Source organism: Apus apus, chromosome 6 (genome assembly GCF_020740795.1).
Source record: "Apus apus isolate bApuApu2 chromosome 6, bApuApu2.pri.cur, whole genome shotgun sequence".
NCBI lineage: Eukaryota > Metazoa > Chordata > Aves > Apodiformes > Apodidae > Apus > Apus apus.
The window spans coordinates 13603410-13626081 of record NC_067287.1 but is presented as its reverse complement, the minus strand read 5'-3'; the positions used below and the strand labels follow the sequence as shown (position 1 = coordinate 13626081).

Sequence of the window (22672 nt, the reverse complement as noted above, 5' to 3'; positions counted from 1 at the left end):
AAGCAGAGCCTTCAGCAGTGATCCTCTGCAATTTGCAATATACCTGTACCTCTGCCATGGGGCAAAGGGCAGAGGAAAGAGCTACATATTTTTATTGCCTTTGCACATTGCTTTTCTCTATACACTACTGGTCTAACCATAGTTTGGGCTCAGAGTAACTGCCCTGAAACAGCAGGATCAAGATCTCTTTAAGTGAGTAACTCAACCATGAACAATTAATACAGTCAACACAATCCACACCAGGGTTTACATAAGTTAATCTTGCTTGAGTCAAACAAAAGTTTACTCCCACTGTAGCTATTTCAAATTGCCTGATGTTAAAATTTATGATACCAAGAAGACAACAAATTCCCAAATCCCTTCTCAGCCTCCACCTGTCACCAAAACAGATTTTTTGTCTGCTGTCAGTGAAGTCAAACAAGCAAAAAACCAGTTCCTTCCTGTAAGCAGAGCCTACAGCTATTACAGAAAATTCAATTTAATATCTCCATTAATGTCTCACCTAACTAGGTCTTGAATGTGTGGTAGGAATGGTGTCTTGACCGCATCCCTTGAAAGTAAGTCCAGCTACCTGATTCTTTCCTCTAAGAACATCATTCTTATTCTCTGTTGCAAACTCTGATCTAAGTTCCTCCACTTGAACTGATTTTCCCCTGCTGCAGGATGATCATTTTGAGAAAATACATATTTTCATATATGAAGAGGAGATTAATTACTTGACAATTGACCTTAATGTGTGTAATTATTTGTAATGGATATTATTGCTTATTTTTATTTCCACTCTTTTGCTACACTGGGTTTTTGAATGATAAAGTTTCATTTCTGGAGATAAATTGTATTTTTAACTGTATTCTTCTGGGTGGAGAATTTTTTTAACTGGTAAAACAAGATCTGAAGTTGAAATTATGCTAAAAGCTGTAGGATTCCATAATGATTTCTGACCTGCCTTTTAGGAAGTGTAATGAAATTATAAATGCCTAGATTTTGAAAATATGGGTGAGATTTTGGTTGTCCCATTCCCATACCAAATGTCATAGCCTGTTCTTTGGTTTTCTTTAATGCTGTGTGGCGGCAAGATAAATAGCTGTGAGAGCAAATCTCAGACTTACATCACCCGTTCTTCATATGCTACTAAAATGTGCTTTTTATTCAGCAGTGGAAACTTAACAGCCTATTTATCTTTGGAGCCAATTCTATTATTTATACAGTATTTATCAGGTCTTCACTTTATTTTGAAATACAGGGATGTTGAACTCTTTGCCATGCTTGGAGTATTCAAGGGAAAATGATCACAAAGGCAAATTCACTGCATAACAAAATTCAATCTAATAAACCAACCATTCTGATCCTTTTTTTTTTTTTTTCAAACCTTTTTCAGCTCATATCTCATTTTCCTAGAAAAAATAAATTTAATAAGCATCCATCACACCATATTGTTTAAGTCAGGTTTTGTATGATTTGTTTAGATAAGAAGAAGAGAAGCAAGAGGGTAGCTCGTCAGTTCTTCCCTCCTGAAGAGAAATCATATTGAATCTGGTACTTCTGCTCAAAGCTCTTTATCTGTCAATCATCTGCTCGTATTTCTCACTGTCCAGCTCTTCAATGACTGTCCATTTAGTGGAGACCTAGCAGCTTCTGAAACAGCCTGAAATAAGATCAAAACACAATTAGTACAAGGCCATGCTTTTACCTCTATTCTTCTGAGCCCTACCCTAATAAAGAATATCTTCCAAACCGCTAGAAGTGTGGGGGATGAGTCTTAGCTGACCATGGGATTTATGTTAGACAGTAGACACTCATCTTCTGTGTTGGAGTGTCATTTTCCCCCTCTCCCACCTACAAGCATTTATAGATCATATCTGCTCTCTCCACCAATGCAACTCAACCCTACTCCCTGAGCACAGGTAATGAGTCAAGTCTCCAGCTGGTACAAATATTGTATTGGGAGAGAAACCACAGGATCAGATCACAAATGGAAGTGATATGCTGGTAGAACAGGGTGACACCAAGAGGGAAGGAAACTTGCAGTACAATACATAAAAGCAAAGTGGCATCAGGTAATCAATTTATGCCAGAAGGTTGATCTACTCCAACAGAGGTGAGATCTACATCAAAGGCTGCAACTACCCAAGCCAACCATGTAGCTTTGTTTCATGTTCTTGTAGTAATATTTGCTGACCTGGAGCTTTAGAGGCACATTCTAGTTCACCTTATTTATGGTAAGAGGGGAAAGAGAGAAAGAGAGAAAGAGAGAAAGAGAGAAAGAGAGAAAGAGAGAAAGAGAGAAAGAGAGAAAGAGAGAAAGAGAGAAAGAGAGAAAGAGAGAAAGAGAGAAAGAGAGAAAGAAAGAAAGAAAGAAAGAAAGAAAGAAAGAAAGAAAGAAAGAAAGAAAGAAAGAAAGAAAGAAAGAAAGAAAGAAAGAAAGAAAGAAAGAAAGAAAGAAAGAAAGAAAGAAAGAAAGAATCCAGTAAGAGTAATAATGATCTTAATCCTAGATTTTTGCAGAGAAGTCTCTATCCCAAAAAGAATTCAGGAAAGTGTAAGACAGAAATAAAGGCCCAAATCAGCTTAGCTATAGTAATCCATATGTGTTGACCAGAAGAATGAAACAAAGGCAAACACAGCTTTTATAGCTATCATCTAAACCTCATTACTGTGCTATAATATCACCTGGAGCAAATTGTTTATTTCAGGGCTACAGCCAGGGCTGACACTGGGGAACTAATCAAGAACTTCTAAACCTAACTGCCTATCTCTATAGATACAGCACTATCTATAAATACGATAGTACTCAACCCAGTGCCTCTGTGAAGTGCAGGATATCATATATTATACCCTGACCAATAATAGTTCACATGGGCTTATGAGGACCTATTGCCCATATATTGCTCCCTGGTCTAGTTTACCTGGAATTACTACAACAGTGTAAGCAGAATTTAGGAGATGTCACCACCCTGGATCCTCGCTGGTTTGCATTCCTACAGCATTTTTCTTTCAAGGAACTCAAAGAAGTGTACATTACTTAAGTAATTCAACCTTACAATGCCTCTGAGATGCAGATAAACAAGTTTATGTACATTTTACAGGTGAAGAAACAAAATCCAATATTTTTCCCAAATAAATTAGTTACAGCCTTTAGCAAGTAAAATCTGACTCAGAAGGGAATAGGAGGTGGAACCTACACCAAAAGCCTCACCATGTACATTTTAGAATTCATTGGCTTTGGGAGAGTCAGGCTTATTTCCACCAGCTGTGGATATAATCCTGCAAATCCTAATTGTTTAAAATTACTAGTTGTCAAAAACCACCTCCTAACAAGAAAAAAGTGAAAAGTCCAGCAAGCTGTTTTATATGCCTACATTAGAGCAAAATGTTGGCTGTTTCTGCAGACTCATACTTTGGAGCAAAACGGTCACAGAAGTAGTTAAGTTCTCACTTTTTTTTCCATTGCCAAAATCAAATGCATCAAAGTATACTTGAGTTTCCTGAGAATTACTAAATTTGTCTTTTTTATTGTGCAGCTGAGATATGGCATGATGTATTCTACTGCAGAAGCAAGTGGGGCATTGACACTTTTTTCTTTATTCTCTTCCAAGCAGCTGATCTATGGCACAAACACCCATGTAATAGGAATGAAAAGAACATGTGCTGTGCCTTTACACTTTGAATGTATCGTGCCTGCACAGGTTGAAGGAACCAAAAAGAAAAAGATAAGCATAGAGGTGATTTATGTGATGAAAGGTCCTGATAAATATATGAATGAAAAATGTATTTTGAATGTGTCTCATCTGGTTCTCCAAGATAATTTTATAACCTTCTCTTCTGTAGTGCTGAGGTGTTCTGTCAGCTAGAAAGATACTGTTTTATAAAGCAAAACAGTAAGGCCTATTTCCTGCAGTAATAAAATGAAAAACAAGTTTCACCTTTTCTGACTACTTTGGGTACTTCAGCTTGTGTTATTTTGGGAGATTCTTTGCAACATATCATTGTGTCAAACAGAAAATTCAGGTCCTGTCATTTTCACCACAAACACATCATTTTATTGAAGGAAAATAGAGAACCTGGATGTAAGAGTGTGCAACATCTTGCTTGTCTATTAGCTTCTAATCTGACAAACCCTTAGTGGCTTGCAAAACTTTAAAGGTGAAAGTTCAGGAAAATGATTCCTACCAGGCACAGTATACTGGGGGAAAACCTGTTAGAGCATTCAGTTTTATAAGCCAGGGATATCTACTAAGGCTGGCTTTGAAGGTGAGTGTCTTATGTTCTAATTTTTTTACTGTATTTTTGGTAATCTTTCTCCTATTTCAACCTGAACAGGTAGAACAGGAGAGGTGGCAGGAAAGTGAACACAGGACGGCACCATCACGCTGTCACCAAATGACCTTCAATACACCTTGCTGTTTTCAGTGTACAGTGCTGCACTCAGAAGGAAAAGACTGCTTTTGTCTTCTCTTTGTCAGGTGGGTTTCATCCTTTCTTTTACATGGAGAGCCTGGACTGACTGATTCTTCCATCTCCACACTGAATCGTTACCTTCCATTTTTCCTGGATCTGGTTAAGATTTGCATTTTAATATGGCAGAAACAGCCAGTGGCTTGTGAAGGGTTAAGTCCTCTCCAAACACTTAGGTAATGTGTGACTAGATAAGCACCTCCTGTTAGTTGAAGTGGAACATTATTCTGCAGTTTCTCAAAGTCATGGGTGATTTTCTACACTGTCAATCCAAGCTGGGCTTTAATATGATAAAGAGCTCTGAAACTGCAGTCCTATCACTGGTTGAACACACTACCAAAATAATTTGGATACACTTCTCCTATCTCATAAACAGCTGGCATTTGGCATGGCTGAGTGGATGGAGACGTTTCTGAACTGACTTTAATGACCTCCTAGTACATTTGCAAAAGATGAAACTTAGTAGTTAATCATGATTGAAGTTGGCACCTGAAACAAAATTCTCACCTTGGCTTTGTGTTACAGTTGCAGCTATATCTTCTAGACATATAATTTGGAAGCATTTCTGCTCTAGTCTCAAAGGAGTACTGGCATTATGAAATAATTGCTTCAGAATAAATGGATTTATAAATAGTCTGTGCTGTATTTGGGTAGTTGAGGTTCACTGCTCCTATTTGCATTTTCCTGAGAAGTTCAACTTCAAGCTTTACAGGTGGCCTTTTCCCCAGTATATTTCATGGATTTTAACTGGATCAGAAAGAGCAAATTTTACTAATTGCCTGAGGTGGGTTTTTTGTTTGGTTGTTGTTGGTGGTTTTTTAAAGACAGCGTCCTTTTGTTGCCCAAATTCTTTTAAAATCATAGGCTGATTGATACCCAGAACATTTTGATCTATTTCAGCAGCAAAGCTCAGTGCTCCCACTGCTGGTGCTGTTATCCTAGCAGTTCAAGCTTCCCGTTCAGGATCATTCCCTGAGTCTCCTGGTGTGCACTGCACAGGGTAATTCTTAGCAGCTGAAGCCATTGCATTAATCTGACATCCACTGCAAAGGGATTCAAAGGGCTGAGGATACCCCGTGCTGCTTATTCTTTCTTTTGACCTGAAAGACTGTGACTCTTCTGGTTAATCTGGGATTTCTAAATGCATTCATTTTTGCAAACAGATGTAAGAATATTTTTTTTCAAATTATATTATTTTTAATAGAGTAGATGCCAAATTCAAAACATAGCCATGACCATGCATTAATACATATTTTCAGAGATTAGGTCTCTTAGTTGTTTTACTTGATATTAAACCTGTCATATTAGCTGGTCTTTTATACAGTTTTCCATCATCAACTTTGGAAGAACAGTCTATCCTTACTGCTATGATAACTCTATCAATACAAAATACATTCTGCAACCTGACAAACACTTCATAAATGTTCCTATCATCTGAATATTGCAGGCATAAAATCACTTTCTCTTTGTTGAAGTCTATGTCATTTTCCATCATAATTTACCACTTCCCAGAAATTTGTTCAGAAATATCTTTTGCAATTTTAAGACTTGTGATTACCATTATCTCATTTTCCATAAATGGACTGCTGAATTTGTTTTGCTTCCTTTACAGCCATTTTGAAATATCAAAATCATATTCTGCCTGCAAGAAAACTCCTCACTTAAGCATCTTTTCAACTTATTCACTGTAATGTACTCATACTGCAGGTTTTATGGAAAAAAATGTGCTTTTTGTTATTGTCATTGTAATCTTAACCTCTCTTTTTTTCTTTTTTCTTTTCTGAAAATGCAGTGTACCCTCAAAATAGTTTCTGACGTTTTGAAAAATATCAAGTATTTCATTGTGACATTAAAAAATCTTCCTCTTCCAAATTGGGAAAAAAGAATTACAAAAATTAATTGAGGGGTGGAAAAAGCTTCATAGTAAAAATAGTTTAAAACTTGAGTCTAGTTATTTAAGAAAAAGAAAGAAGGTAGCTTGATAAAACTGTGCTTTCACAGTGAGAAAATGCTGGATAACTTAAAAGGCTTTTATGCTAACAGAGGCAAACATACAAGAAACTCTCAGATGGAAGTGGAAATGAGAGAAATTCACATGGGAGAGAGGTGCATTTATTAATTGTAAGACCAAATAACTTTCACAAGGACCAAACATTTACATCTTAATATCTCCACAGCAGGCCTGTGTGCCTTCCTGATTTATTTGTTTTGCTTTTGGTATCTGCTAATTATGCTTCAATCACTGAGCTCAATACAGATGCCCCCAAGTCAAAGTTAACAGTCTGTCATAGATCCACCTAAGTTATCACATTTCCTCTTTTTTTTTTTTTTAATTCTGTGAACTGATGACAACTCAACTTGGATATTTTTTTCTTTTATGACATTTAGACTATGCAAAAGCATCATAAATGTAGTCAAGTACCTAAACCTGGAACTAGCTGTAGAAACACAGTCTGGCATCAGTAGTCTCAGAATAATGGAGCAAGATAAGCAGAAAAAAGGGCTTAATCCTCTAGAACTATAAACAGGGAATGCTTCAGCTGCCACTAGTAAGAATGCAGAATTAAATAAGTGTCTGGCAGCCTTTGGTTCTCATGGCAGATGATGGCAGAACCTGATGGATGCTATATGCAAGAGCCCTTGATCCTAGAGCTGTAGTTTCTTCCTTCCAGATTTCTGTGATTTCTTTTTCTATCTGTTGTGCAAAAATATTCATTTCTAAAAAGGAGGTATAACAAAAGCAATCAAAGAGCTTGTATGCCCTGCTGCTGGGCAGGCTGAAACAGAGCCCTGGGCACTCTGGGATCTTTGCAGAACTCTCAGGGATGTGGCAGAAAGATGAAGCAGAACAACCAGTATCTGAATTGTCAATTACACTGGCAGCAATTGCTTTTATATTTCATCGGTGTAATGGCTTGCATTTGCCTCTCAGTCAGACACTCACAAAAACAATTACAATTAAGCTTAGTCACCATTAGATGGGGAATGGGGCTGGAGTCAGATATTGCTCGAGCTATGGTTTCTGAGAGGTCTGATTTTCCCCATCTTCCTTACAGAAAGCACAGAAATATTTGGCATTCAGGTTCAGAGAGAGGAAAGAAAGGAGAGAAAATTCTAGGCACCAGGCTCAGAAAAGTGGCAGACAGTGGGGCATCAGCTAGATCTCCCTAAAGACCAAACACTTCTGAGCACAAGTAGAAAGGATAATGACCTTCTGAAAGAAGAAAACAGACTTTCTGGTTGCAGAAATAGAAGAATGGGCAACCACAAGCTCAAGTTCTCTTTGAAGAAAGCCAATTCCTAATCAAAGCAGAAAAAAATTATAAAGCATGATTCAAAGGAGACCTACACCATCTCAGCTGCCAAAAGCTATCAGTGATTTAATTGCAAGGCACCAAACCAAAGGGTCCTTTCCCTCTCTAGTGCTAGCTGAGGGCAGAAGTTAACCACCAATTCTGTTATCAATTACTCAATTTGTGTGACAGCAGAGATCTGTGTGGTGGATGGAAAGCTTCTTGACTGACTGATAGCAGCTTGCTGGTTTTATTCAGCTTGCTTTAAAAATATATGTGCTTATATATACATATACTTACATGTGTGAATATATATATATTCACATGCTTAAATATGTACGTGTGACAAGTAGCAAAATCCATTTAAAGCATATTATCAGCTGACAAATCAGGTACTCATAAATAGCATATTTCAGTAGAAAGTTTGCATTTTCAGAAATACTGTTCCCTGGTTATTCACCCAGATATGAAAGTCATGATTTCAAGTCTCTATCAGAGTTTTTCCATGTGGCCTTTGTTAAAACACCAAAAGAGGAATCCAGGTGCCTAAATGAGGCATCTAGTGCCATATGAGATGCCTTAGTGAATGAGGCACATCTCCATGTGGCAGTTACAAGTTCTGTAGGACTTAAAGGAGCCACAAGGCTGCTGGAGGCCAGGTAGAAATACCTTAGGGTGCCTAAAATGAAACTAGTGTCCTGTTTCTATATCCTTCTTCATTTAACAGTATGCTTCAGCACCATACTGGTAAAGTTCTGACCTCTGTTAACAACTTTCTCACCAACACTCCACAATAATAACATGTGATACCATTCAGCCAGGACAGTGCTGTAGGGAGGGCCCTTTAGGTACACTAACCTATTTGTGCACCTGAATTCCTTTAAGTCCTTTACTCTTATTTATTTATTTATTTTTCAGTATCACCTGTCTCTGAAATAGCTTGCCTACATATTTACAGATAAAGAAGATTTTGATCTGGTGGCCATGAATTTGTTGTCAGCAAATACTGTAGTAGAGGTCAGAGGTTTGCTTCAGTGTTTGATGTTGCCTTATCACATGTGGTCAGGTCTTGTCTAGAAGAAAGAAAGGGGTAAAATCAGCTCTTCTTAATTTCAAAAGGCAAACTAAAGCCAGACATTTTTTTTTCATATTCACATTGGCAGGGTACCCACAAAAGAATGGGGGAACAGAGTTTACACTTAAATTCCTTTTAAAAGGAAATTCAGTTTTCATTTATTTATCATGCCATGGGTAAAGAATAATTATTTTTCCCGTGCTATGTCTGCAATGCCCCCACCTAATTGTAGCAGTCTAACAGCAGCCCTTCATCATGAATCACCCTAATAGAAGGTAATATAATATCTGCTGTTTGGCTCCTGAAACACAGCTGCAGCCTTCCAGAGAATCCACAACAGCAGTGCCAATAGACTGAAAAGAGTCCAGCTAAAAATGGATTTCTTTTTTAAGAAGAAATGAATAGAAGAGTGATCGTTTATTTCACTTGTAACAGCTTGGTAAGCACATCCAGGAAAAAATTAAGCAAGCAGGAAATGCTAAGTGGATAATTAAAGTTCAAGTTCACACTGAAAGAGAAGTATCAAATTGCAAATGATCAATGAGGGAGATTTTATGGAAGACATGTATGCAGAAAGTTTCAATGAAGGCAGCAGAGTTGTCAGGAGAGTAACAGCCTTCACTAAATGTCTGGGCATTTCTCAAAACCAGGCAATTCATTTGGTTGTACATGTGATCCCATGTGTTTTGCTACATCTAAAGCCAGCTGAAGGACAGACTGATTATTCTTGTACATCATGAGGGCTTTTTATGAAACCAATGAATTTACCAGTTATGAAAGCCATGGTGTGAGGAGGAAGATTCTCTAACAAGGAGCTTTGAAAGTTAAATGATCAGAAGTGCATAAATCAGGAGAAGGCCCAGTGAAAACCTGGTTCTCTGTCCAAAAGTAGATTGTAAAATGCCAGCTGGCATTAAAGTGCAGCATTATCCTAGAAAATACAGCTTTGATTATGATATAGCGAACTATGCCTGCTATTTCAGAAAGGCTTTATGTCAACAGGGGTTACCCAAGGAACAGTTTGTCCTTTACAGTCTGTCAAAAGCAGATCTTTATTCAAGGAGAATCTGTAAATAAGGAGGATGGAACCATGCCAGGAAGCAACCAATTGCACAGACAATGCATTTGATTTGTGCCAATTTAAAAGAGCAGTGTTTGGATTCCAGTTCAAAATTATGTACTATTATGACGAATATTTATATTGCAAAACAGCACCATCTTCATTATTTTCATACCAGTTCTTCAGTTTATGTCTCTCCCTTTTTTTTCCACAGAAGGCTGTAATTTGTTACTGCTCTCATCCTGATGAAATTCAGCCCTGCTGTATTCAATGGGTGTTTGCTTGCCTCATTGAACACTGGCTTTAGTATGGATGTTTGCTGGAACTGGCTTGAATCTAGTTTTGTTGACTTTTTGTAATTACACAGGCAATTCCCACTGGATGAAAGATATTTTCTTAAAGTGTAGTACAGTTTTTTTCCCAGGAGAAGACTCCTGTGAGGACATTGCCATGGTCTGAAAAGAGGTGATCTGTTTTTAAGAAATAAAATTATCGATAATCTCTCCCTACAAAGAGGGAAGACATTGGTTTTATGGCTAAAAGTGCCCTAGAAGTCAAAGCAAGCTGCTTTTGCAATGTACCTCCAGGCTGTATTAATGCCTTTGGCCCTGGTTCAGCAGAGGACTGACACAAATTACACATGCAAAGAAAGTAAATGCCTTGTCTGAGCTGATGCTGCTTATAGCCCAATTTTGGCTTTTCACACAGCTGAATGGGAGCAGACTGTCTCTGCAAACGTAACCCTGCTTGTGTGCTGCATACTTCTGAAAAGTCTGACCATCATGTAAAGGCTGCAAGGAAAGGAGCTCGTAGATGTCATCTTATCCATCTGATTCATGGATGAAATAACAAATAAAGGGATAATTTGCAGTGAGGGTTGAATATAATTTCCTTTTATTTCTACCAACTTTGTAAGATATCTCTTGGGTCATCTCTGAACTTTCTGGATTCCATTATAATTGTCTTCACTGAAATACATTTGTTATTCTCAGGCCTAGCCTAATGAATTATCCAAATCCTTCTGAATGTGTTTGCTCTGCTCCTTATTATTCATACTTTGTTCCCGTTTATTATCTTCTGCAGTGAAAATCTAGCTTTCAAATCCCTCTTCCAAATCACTCATAAGAATAAGCTCTTCATCTTCTCAGCAAATAAAATATAGCTCAGAATTAATGGTCAAAAGCATTTGCTATATGCTGTACCTAGTATTTCTGTTAACTTTTTGGACTTAGACATTTACCAATGGTTTGCTTTTCTCAGCCTGCAAAAGTGTAGCTGTGCAGCAAACTCGAAGCTGCCAGACTGTGAGATCAAAAGCTGACTGGAGGCTTAAATTCTGTATCAGATTTTTGTATTGTAAGTGTATTTCTCATGCAAGTCAAAGTTTAGACATCATGTATCCATTTCTGAAAATACACCTGCCAGTCTGAATTGTCTTCCACGTGTTATTTTCTCAGTCTTAGAAATACGGGAATGATTGGTAATAAGAAAATGTTTGAAACTCCTCGGCCCTTTTCTCTTCTCATTTGAAACTGAATTTAAAAGATGATCTGATTGTAAAGTGCTGAAATAGAAAGCCACGGAGGAAAATTCAATATTTTGCTCAGTTACACTTTCTCGGTTTGACTTTGAGTCAGTCACTTAACCTGTGCTTTGCCTCACTTCTCTGTCTGGAAAACTCTATCTGTAAAATAGGCATACAGCTTACAAGGATCAAGTGAAGTTGAAGCGGTGGCAGTTGGGTGCTCTGAATCTGCCTGATACCCAAGAGGCCACCACAGTGTCAAAGTCACCAGCTAGCCAGACTTCTTTGCAGGAACACTCTCAGAGCAAGATTTAAGGCCAGTCAGATAAACACCTTGTGAAAGAAATGGGGAAACCTCAGGTGTTTGTTGATGTGCACGTATATGTGCAGTATAGGTGTGTTCTGACTCAGCTGGATGCCTACATCTCCTCTTGCAACATCCAGAAAAGGCTGGAAAGAGGTGATCAAGGAACCCTTCCAGAAAGGGCCCTCGGTTTCAACACGGACATGTAAAAATTACACCTCAATTCACAGTTTCTATCAAGGCACTATGCAAATCTGGGTCTCAAGAGTACGCTAACCTTGAAGCATCTCCAAAAACCACACTCTCCACTCTTGAGCAGAATCAAGCAGTTTGGAGAGTTTGTGATAAATACTTTGCCATCAAATTACCTCTAGCTGCATATCTATCCACACCACGATCAGGCACAACAGACAAAATACTTCCTGTGACAATAAAACCCTCTCTGCTGCTCATAAATGCCATTCTCCTGTCATTTTAAATGCAATTCCAGTTTCCCATTTGCTTTTTACTTCAAGGTCTATCCTTCTATTTTAGAGATGGTACACAAAGAACTCGCTGAGCAAATTCTCAATTAAGACTTAAGAGAAGGAAAAAGACAGTCCTTGGTGTCATTTCACAGCCTTATCTCTTGTAAAATGCAGCTGTCACTTTTAGTTACTGCCTTTCCCATAAGTCTATGTTAAATATTAACACTCAGGTAGAGTCTACCTGATTTGCATCTGAAGTACAAGGACTTGAAGGAAGGAGACCTCAAAAAATGGTAGAAGATAACCTACAGAGGCCAGAGAAAAATTCACAGGAAAACATGTCTAGGCATTCTCTAGAATAAAACAGAATTATCATCTCTTTTTTTTCCCATTCTTTCATTTGAAGGTAGCTCTGCTTTGCACTGGAGAAATGGGAGTTAGAACTAGCTGACCTACACAAAGTCCTTTCCAAACTAAATTATTCTATGATTTTATGATTTATAACTTTGCTATTAACTTTTTAAATTAATACAGTCTGAGTGAGTGAACATAGCCACCTAGTTATTTCACAGGCTCAGGCTGTAGCTGCCTAATACTGTACTTTGTCAAACATAACAATATACAAGCACAGTTGGTGAAAGTTATTCTGTTCCTGTTTGCACTAGATATAAGATAGCAGATAACATCACATGGAATCTGTAATGAGATTTGTCTCTATTGTTCTTCAGGGCAGTCATCAGATTTGTTGAGCCTTTTCTCTCCTGGTGTATCTCTTTATTACTGTAATTTATTACAATTTTCTATCATTATTTTGTTTTGTGGATGTTTCATCAAAGAACTTCTCTGTGTGATCTTCTTTTCTTCATATAAAATGCCTGACTGGTAGTTATCTATTTGTGCTCATTTTGTTCTTTACTCCTGCTCTAAATCTTACTTTCTTTATTTTACCATGCCCTGATTGTTTGCAAGAAGCTATGATCAAGCTAATAACAGATCTTAAACACCAAAGATTCTCTCTCTAACTAAATTAAGTCAATTGATAGGGCATCTTCCAACACAAAAAGCATGGCTAAGTGCCAAAATATCACTGAAAAAGAAGGTGAGTTGGATACCTGCCTCTTACCTGTGGTTCTGAAAACATTTCCGTCTGTCCTCAGAGCATTGCAAGGTTAAATCTGTTCCCATGTCTGGAGTGTGCTGTGTATGAAGTCTAAGTAATTCAAGTTCATCATTTTATTTCTCAAATCCTAAGCATACAAGTCCTCAACTAAAACTGGTAAGATTTCTGCTTCCAAAATGCAAAGATCATGTTTTTTTTTTTTCTTTAAGAGTGTTGGCTCTGTGATTTATTAATGTAGAAGTGTGTGTGACATTTTGTCAGTCATTCCTTTTTATTTGAGGTGCTGGACAAAAAACAGCTGGGTTATGAAAAAGTGATGACCAAACTCTCTGTGACCTGCAGGTGCTTTATATTACCACTGAAGTGTGTTAAAAGTGAATGTGAAATCATTAGCTCCTCCTTCAAAATGTAGCTTTTGCACATTTGTAGTAAACCTAACAAAACACTAAAGCTTCATCCACACTGGAGCCTCAAAGGACTTCTGCAATCATGTTTAATAAGAGCATTGCTATTGAAGATCAGTGAGTGGATAAAAGGAGGTAATATGTGCTCCTGGAGCCAGCACGAAGAGAAGAGCAGGTTAGATCTGTGGTCTAGACCTAAAAAGCAAAAAAAACCAAACCCAAACTCAAGAAATTAAGTAGGTCTTGTAAAACATCTCTTACTATTCTTAATCCAACAGGCAAATGGGCTTGTCAGAGGGCGGGACCAATTTCCTGGCTGGGAAGGCTGTGGCTTCACAAGGATAATTCATGCTCAGGTCTTGAGTATTGAGGCTGACATTCAATGTAAGAGGCAGTTGGAAAGCAAATGCCACAGTGACAATCATCACAGCCTTTCACTCCTGCATCTGCACTTTAATTTCCTTGCCAGCATTGCTTTTGTATTTTACTGGTGGTCCAGTAACAACAGCATAGCTGAAGGTGAATTAACTCCACTTGGCTCTAATTGAATTTCAAGAGTTGGAAGAGTGAGAGAAGCCTGATGTCCAAGATGCCACCACCAAACCATCTGATCCAAACTTCTCTGATCATTAACCTCCACTCCATCCCCAAATCATCACACACAGCAGGGTGCTTCCAACCTCCACGTCCCCAAGGAAGTACTATTCATGTCATAAACGTCAGTACACTGAGCCATCAGAATGACAGCAGTTTCCCAGCAGAAAAGGAAATTGAATGTATGTTGACATATGACGGGCAGAGGAGCTGTGGTGCAGCCCTTTGAGGCTCACACGTGCCATTTTCTCCCTTTCAGAACTGTTAAAACAACAGACTATCCTTGCCCAAAATGGACAAGCTTAAGCCAAATGCTGTCAGATCCTCTTTACATTGATAACGCATGACAGGGCTGAGCTTTGGTTGATCTTTTTTTAGCCTTTTTGTCCAAATTGAAACGGTGCTTTATTTCTCTCTCCAGTTGTTTTTTTCACTCCACATTGCACACAGCTGGTCTAAATGTGTGAGAGGTACTAGTCCCTGCATGAAATACCAGGAACAGAGACATGTAGCTATGACCTTGCAGAATTTCTCAGTGTTTCTTTCTTTCTACTGAAGACAACCAGCAAACCCCAGAACAAAGTAAAATTCTGTATGGGCATCTTCAGATCAGACATGAAATATTCATGCTAATGTAGCAATCTGCTGCTGGGTTTTGGAGAGTTTATTTATTTATTTATTTATTTGATCCTGATTTTTTTTTTTTGCTCCAGTTACTTAGGTCTACCATAGACAAAAGCTAACTTGTATACTTGTAGAAGCCTTATCCTCTATTCTACAAGCATTTTCATTGTTTCCCTATTACTCTTCATTAGAATTCAAGCTGCTCTCCTGAGACGGTGAAAGCAAGTTAGCCTGACAGGCAGTAAAATATTTGCAGACACCTAGCAGGTCATGTCCTAGAATAGTTGTCACCAAATGCAATTTAGAGGCAAGTGGATGCCTAAAAATAACCTTTTCATATATATTAAATAAATATATAAATATATATATTTAGAGGAGTTGAAATGATCACAGTTGGAAACTATATTATGCCTGAACTACTGTTCAAATCTGAAGTTGAGCCAAAGTGAAAGTCTGAGTGCCAAAGTGAAAGTCTGAGTGCCAAAGTGTTATTAAATACTAGGATGACATGGAAAAAACTTCACAAAACTTCTCATGGCAAATACTGTACCTCTCATGAGATCAGATTTCTACTTTCTCTTTCCTTTGCTAAAAATACGAGAATTAAATCTATCTGACATGAAGAACTTACAGTCATTTCTCTCCATGAAGCGAATTTGTTGGTGGTGGTGTTATTTACCATCAAAACAAAGAAAACACCAGGCAAAGACTTGGGAAACATGATTAATTTCTGTTGGTAGTTCTTAGTATAGTCCTTAGACAACTTTAGTTTAGCTTTTAAGATTTTTTTTAGTTGTGATTTCTTGGGCTCCACTTAAGGTGCATGTATATATATATCCATCATCAGAGGAGCCCTTGAGAGATCTATATATTCAGTTTTGCTTCTTGGGACCTAAACTTTTTGGATGATTTTGTAAAGCACTGGATATCTTTAAATGCTCATTTTACTGTATGGTTCCTCTGTCAAATTGCAGTTTATCTTCTACCCCTAGCATGTCTCATCTACATAGATCATCAGTGCTTTAGGACAGTGACTATCTTTCAGTGTCTGGTTAGAGTCCAAGGCTGCAGAACCGTGAGGGAGTCATGGAATCTTTCAACTGATACCACAAGGAAAGCACTAAAGTTCCAGAGCCATGATAACAACTACAATTTCTGACAGCTACAGAAGAGAGTCAAGACAGATGAGGATAAAGGCCAGTCTTCTTTTAAGAGTGACTTGTACTCCTTGGTAGGGCAACTGTTGGGGTAAGCTTGTCCAGGTATCCCTTGTAACAAAGAAAAAGAAGAAGGTTAAAGAAATGTGGTCTTGGGAGCTGAGATTATAAAAAAGGCAACAAAAATAAGAACTGTAACTGATGGCTTTGTCCTGTTGAAGGAGTCCAGCACAGGTCTCTTCTTGCCTTCTGGACTTGATGATAGCTTATACAGCTGCAGTCCCTTAGTTTTGTGCCATGTCTGGCCACAGGCACAGGCTGCTGACAAACTATAACTCATCAGTAGCTACAGAAAGGGGGGAAAAAAGACCCAGGAACAAGAAAATAAGCTAGCAAGTCTCACACCATTATTTCTCCTATTTTATAACTGGCATTGGATAAACACAGCAAATGCTTCTAGGCACACCAGACCAACAGCCAGGTTTCTCAGGTCTGGTGATGCTTTTCTCACATGTCACCTTACACAAGTGTTGGTATTTCTGTCTGTTTGGAAACAGAGCAACAAGCATCAGGGCAGAATGATTGGAGCTCCCCTTTCCAGAGCCCCACCCGGTGAATAGCACACAAAAGCACAGCATGGACCTTCTTGCTCTCACACCAAGTGTGGGAGCCAGCCCTGAGTCAGGCAGTGAGTATTGCTTCCAGCAGATAGATCAAATTGTTTGGTTAGTGGTTGTTTGGGTTTTTTAATTGAGGAATGGAATCTGGAGAGAAATGCCTTCAGACTGAAAAGTTTTGTCTGACAGCCTGTTCAGAGAGCTGATCTCCAAGATGGGAGTAGGTATCACTTGTGGAGTTAATACTGATGATCTTTTGGAGGAAGCACCCTGGAAGTGTCTTTGTTACAAACTTCTATAAAATAACAGATTGCAGATAGAAAGTGTGATCTCAGCAAATTCCTTCACGCTTTTAGCTCCCTTGCAAAGAAATAACAGGAAGGAAGAAGCAAGTTCCAGGCACAGAGAACCTGCTTGGAGTTGGCATAAGGACCTTGTAGGACTGGAGCCAAAATCCTTAGATATTAACACCCTGCTGATTTAATGCTGAGTGAATTGGTCTAATGAGCAGTGACCTTCATATGGCTGCTTCTTTCTCTCCGTGGGAGAAGTGTATAGTTCCCTGCCTCCCTCACCTATCTGTATGGTGTTTCTCTCACAACAGTGTTTAAGGTAGAAAAAATGTTTAGGACTGGGACTTTCAGATTCATTCTGACCTTGCATAACCCTGGTTCCTCCAAAACCAGCAAAGTTCCTCAGGCTGCTTGTTACTTGGAAGGCCATTTATTTAAAGCTCATCTCTCCTCATCTATAGGAGGTAATGCTATTCTTGCAAATTCAACAAATGTATGTTTCTGTAGTCCTTGATCTTATAGTCGACCTAAGAACACAAGACTGGAGGGGAGGATTAAAGTGATTTTTAAAAGCCTCCTAGGCAGGGATAAGAGACCCATCTTCTCTTTTGTCACACTACTGGGTTTACATGGCCAGATTTTGGTAGAGGGTAGGCTGCAGGTGTTCCTGAAAGACTGCATCCTGTGGAAAGGACATATGGAAAGGACCCACACTGGAGCAGTTAGTGAAGACATGCAGCCTGTGGGAAAGACCCATGTTGGACAAGTTTGTGGAGGATTGTGTCTCATAGGAGTGACCTCTCAGAGAACAGGGGAAGAGTGTGAGGAAGAAAAGGAGCCCTGGAGACTACATGTGATGAATTGGCAATAATCCCCATCCCTCTGCACCACTCAAGGGGGTACGAGGTAGAGAAATCAGGAGTGAAGTTGAGCCAGGGAAGGAGGGATATGGGGAGGGAAGCTGTTTGAAGAGTTGGGTTTATTTCTCCTTATCCTACTCTGAGTTTGACTGGCAAAATATTAAATCGATTTCCTTGAATCGAGTCTGGTTTGCCCATGACAGTAACTGATGAGTGATCTCTCCCTGTCCTTATCTCAACCCATAGATGTATTTTCTCTCCTCTGTCCAGCCGAGGAGGGGGAGGGATAAAGCAGCTTGGTGGGCACCTGGCATCCAGCCAGAGTCAATCCACCACAGTCACATGACAGTTTACAATCTTTCACAAATTACTTAGCTCAGATCCTTAAAAGTGTAGGGTGCTTCACCACGCTATGTACAGGATGCCTGCGTATTTGGGAGCATCTGGATTTAAGCCCCTGGAACTATTTCTGCAGCTATAAAATGAGATAATAATATCTGTCTGCTTCATCAGTGTTGTGGGGTGGCATCAGCTCACCTGTAGCCAGAAGCAGTTTATTACTGCCCTCAGGTGTGAAACCAGCTGCTGGCGCAAAGCCAGGGCCATGAAAGACTGCAGCTGGAGCAACATCTGCCCTGACAGAGAGACTGGCAGGCTGAGGGGTGGGCTGGAAGGCTGGGGGGGAGGGGGAGGCAGAAGCACTTAAAGAAACTTGTGAGAGCTCCTTCACTTTCTATCAGTAGATTTCTAGATTAGGATTCAGAACAAGGTCTACAAAAAGAGCAAATTAATGAGGAGCAGTAAGGTTTTGAGTGGAGAGAGGGCCTGTGCTAAGCATGTAGTTCTGGAGTTTGGATTAAAAGCTAAATGGTTTTGCTGTGTCTATGCTGGTTTACTTTTTTTTTTTTTTTTTTTTTTTTTTTTTTTTGGTCACAGCAGAAGGTGCCAGGTTGTGTTATGCCTTAGCTGTAAATAAGTGTCCTAGATGCAGGTGAAGCTCTCTGACAGATACTTTAGGTTTCAAAACTATTTTCCTCTTAGTTTAGGCAGGGAAACTATTTTCTGGGCCTTTGCAGAATCAATTCTGCCTGCCTTAATTTTTCTATAGCCATCTCAGAATTGCTTTCTCTTTTCATTAAAAAAAAATAAGAGGAACAGTTAAGGTTCTTTTAAAGAGCCTCAGTAGAACTTTGAAGTGATCACAGCCAGGTTGGAATGTTGCACCCCTTACGAGCTGCTGTAAGTATCTTTACATTCAGCCTGCTATGCTCCTAGACTGAGGTGTTGGTCACTGCGTAGCTTGAAGCTGATGAAAAACAAAGGAATATCATTAAGTTAGTGGGCATGAAACTGTTCTGCAATAAGATGAATTTTTCCTTGGACGAATATGGCACCCAGTTATCCTGGCTACCAGCAATCCCTGAAGCAAATGATCTCCTTCCTTTGCCAACCATTGCCACAGCTTCCTGGTCTCAGTTACAGCTAATTGGAACATTATCTGAAAGTCTCTGCTTTACTCTTATTCTTCAGAAAGAAGTGCAGTGGTATGATAGTGACCTGAATGCTGTCACTTGAGTACCCAGTTTACAACTTCAGCATGGTAGGAACTGAAAGTCAGCATGCAACTATTTTGGGGGAAAAAAGACAGTAACTGTTTCTTAACAGTAAAATTACATATTAATTAGCACATTTCTTTCTTAAAATGCAAGCTTGGGATTTTGCCAGCTAATCAATGGTGTTAATTGAAGGTGTTCTAGCAAATACTTCTGTTGCAGCACAGTGCCTTTTCAAAAGCTTTTTCATGGAAATCTATCAATCTAAAAAGCATTTCTGTGTTGAGAATATTTCTTTGGTTTGGTAGGAGAACTGAGAATGATTATTTGGGGACTGATCCCAGAGTAAATAAGAGGCTGCAGTCTTTCCCTTTCCTACCCCCAAGATGAATTTTGGTAGAAAGAGGTTCTGGCTGGTCAAACTCAGGAATTCAAGGCTGAGACTCCCATGTCTAACAGGAGAGGTATTTTGTTAATGGGCTGTCTGGTTTTTATTCAGATACTCTCTACCCTCCCTCTTCTGCCAAAACAGCTGTGAAACACTTAAAAAGTTTTTCCTCTAGCACGCAACAAGAGAATCCCAAACTGATACGCTTTGACGTGAAATGTTCTTCCCCAGCAAGTCCCTAAAACTGCAGTTTGTCTGCAACTGTGCCATTTCCTATAGCAATCTGGTCAGGAGGTAAACGATTGACCTCTTGTGCCTGTTGAAATCCTAAGGAAAGTAGTGGGATTGTGGGGGTCAGTCTTGTCTATCCGATTTCATTCTAACCTTCATATTGCCTGAAGAATGTACTGAGCTACAGGTCAAAATTCTCTTTTGATGAACTAGAAATAAATTATTAGGGGAATGTTGTACATGCAAAGATGCAAAAAAAAATCAGCTCTGGGTATCTGTAGAAATTCCATGTTATATTAAGGATCTGAGATATTATTATCCCAAATTTCAAAGTAATTTCATATCAGTTAACTACATTTTGTCTGATCCGGTCAGCTTTGCAACCTGATGCCCCTGGCTGAATCTCAAAAACGACTTGTCAGAATTAGATCCTGCACAAGAGTGAATAGAGTCCCACACTGTTCTTCCTGGTTTTCTGAAATTACTGCAGAGGTTTGATATGCCTTTGACTTCTGATATCATAAAAAGGAAATGATCTATGAATTTTGCACTTCTGTGTGCTAGCTTCAGTTTCAATGATCGTGGGGCTGCTGCATATATAAGACAGTTTCCACTCCTGTGAGTCTCCAAGTCAGGATCCAGTACATTAAAGCTCATCAGGCACTATTGCAGTTCTGGTAAAAAAAAAAAAAGCGGGGGGAGGGAGGGGAAAGAGCAGGAGAGAATTGTGATATTCCCTTTTAATCTTCAGTCTATCCATCTGCTTAGGGTTCTTTAAGGGGCAGGAGGGAACTTGGTAATTTGAAATCCTGAAGTTGTAAAAAATACTTTGTCCATGACCTTGAGTAACTTTCTTTTTTGTTTCCAATTCTAAATTATAGTTGCAGTTCTAGAGAGAGTTATCAATATATAAGTCTTATCTTTATACACAGCTGCAATAACAAACTGCTACTTAATTTTATTAAGTTTGACAATTTGTATCAGTGCAGAATAATTTGCAAAGCAAGAATACAATCAATGTTTTATTAAGGTTGGGTGTAGTCATCAACTCTCAGAAGCAAGCATCAGAAATTAATATCTAAATTGAGAGATAACAAATGTTTTGCATATAAAATGTGCCAGAAAAGTTTGTAGTTTTCTTTGACTTGGATAATTTGAGTTATTTTCCTATTAATCAATCCCCTTTTTTTTTGACTGTGGTACAACACTAGCAAATCTCCATTTTTCGTAGAATCACTTAGGTTGGAAAAGACCTTTAAGATCATTGAGTCCAACTGCAAACCTGACACTGCTGAGTCCACCACTAAAACCATGTCGCTAAGCACCACATCTACACATCTTTTAAACGCCTTCAGGGATGGTTACTCCATGGCTTTCCTGGGCTGCCTGTCAGAGAGCCTGACAACTTTTTCAGGGAATTTTTCCTAATATTCAATCTAAAGCTCTCCTGGTGGAACTTGAGGCCATTTCCTCTTATCCTATTACTTTTTACTTGGGAGAAGAGACCAACACCCTCCTGGTTACAACCTCTTTTAATGTAGTTTTAGAAAGCAGTAACTTTTCACCTCAGCCTCCTTTTCTCCAAGCTAAACAACCCCAGTTCCCTCAGCCTCTTCTCATAAGTCTTGTTTTCTAGACCCTTCACCAGCTTTGTTGTCCTTCTTTGGACTCACTCCAGCACCTACTAGGTGGCAAGGGGCCCAAAACCAGTACTGAGTACAAGGGGATGATCGCTTCCTCAGTACATGATGTTCATTTTTTCCTGTTATAGAAGGCTGTTCTAGGAATTGTTGAGGCAAACCCAAGTCTCCGGAAGTTAAGAGGTGCTAGAATAATATAGTGCTGTTTTTCCCAGCTGTGAAGGACATAAAATAAAAAGAGGAAAGACTCGCATCCAGACGGGTTCATACACTGCCATGTCGCTTGTGGAAGAATGGCTCTGCTGGATCATCATAAACTTCATTTCACCATTCATATTTGACTATGAGATTTGCATAGTTAAAAGTTTTGGAAGGTGCAGCTGTGTATCCTATACATTTATCTATTAACTGTTTCAAGCACCCACTAAGAAAATTATTGTGGGTTTGAACAGGAAGTCCTTCCCAGCAGCATGCACTGAAAAACCTCAGTCATCAACTTTGTTTTCTTCCTCAGCCATACATTCAGACTTTTGTTTTCTGGGAGAAATATTGATGCTAGTTTGCTCACTTCCAAGAAATTATGGTTATTCAGTGAGCTGAGATGGGCCCTTTGGCTGACTGATTAGGTAATCAAGTCATAAGCAGGGGATTTGTGTTGATATCTCTCACCAGTAACAGTGGGGCAGTTACTGTGCACCTGCGTTAGCACTTCATTGAAGGAAGAGTTCTGTTTGGAGAAGAAAAGGGTTTTGAATGGGTAATGCTTTTCTTGATGGCACCATACAGCCTATGTTTGTTGGAAAGATGGAATAAAACCTGGGCCCCAGGCTGAAGGTCTGCTCAGCTCTGATAATGTGGCTGCTGACGTTTACTGCTACAGGGAGTTAAGTTGCTCATAGACTACACCAGCAGCAAAAGATGAACCCCTGGCTGTTCTCCAGCCCAGGGTGTCTGTGGGACCATGGGCAGCAACCTGCATCTTCCAGCTGAGTGAGGTGCAAATCTCAGGACA

General features: G+C 39.1%; 1 long non-coding RNA gene across 1 annotated transcript; it reads left to right on the top strand.

Moving 5' to 3' along the window:
- The first annotated feature begins 4168 nt into the window (after positions 1 to 4168).
- On the top strand, positions 4169 to 11382 carry LOC127386490 (uncharacterized). The gene is made up of 3 exons (XR_007889907.1): positions 4169 to 4251; positions 4321 to 4463; positions 10592 to 11382. It is a non-coding gene; the product is annotated as an uncharacterized LOC127386490 (long non-coding RNA).
- The last annotated feature ends 11290 nt before the right edge of the window (positions 11383 to 22672 follow it).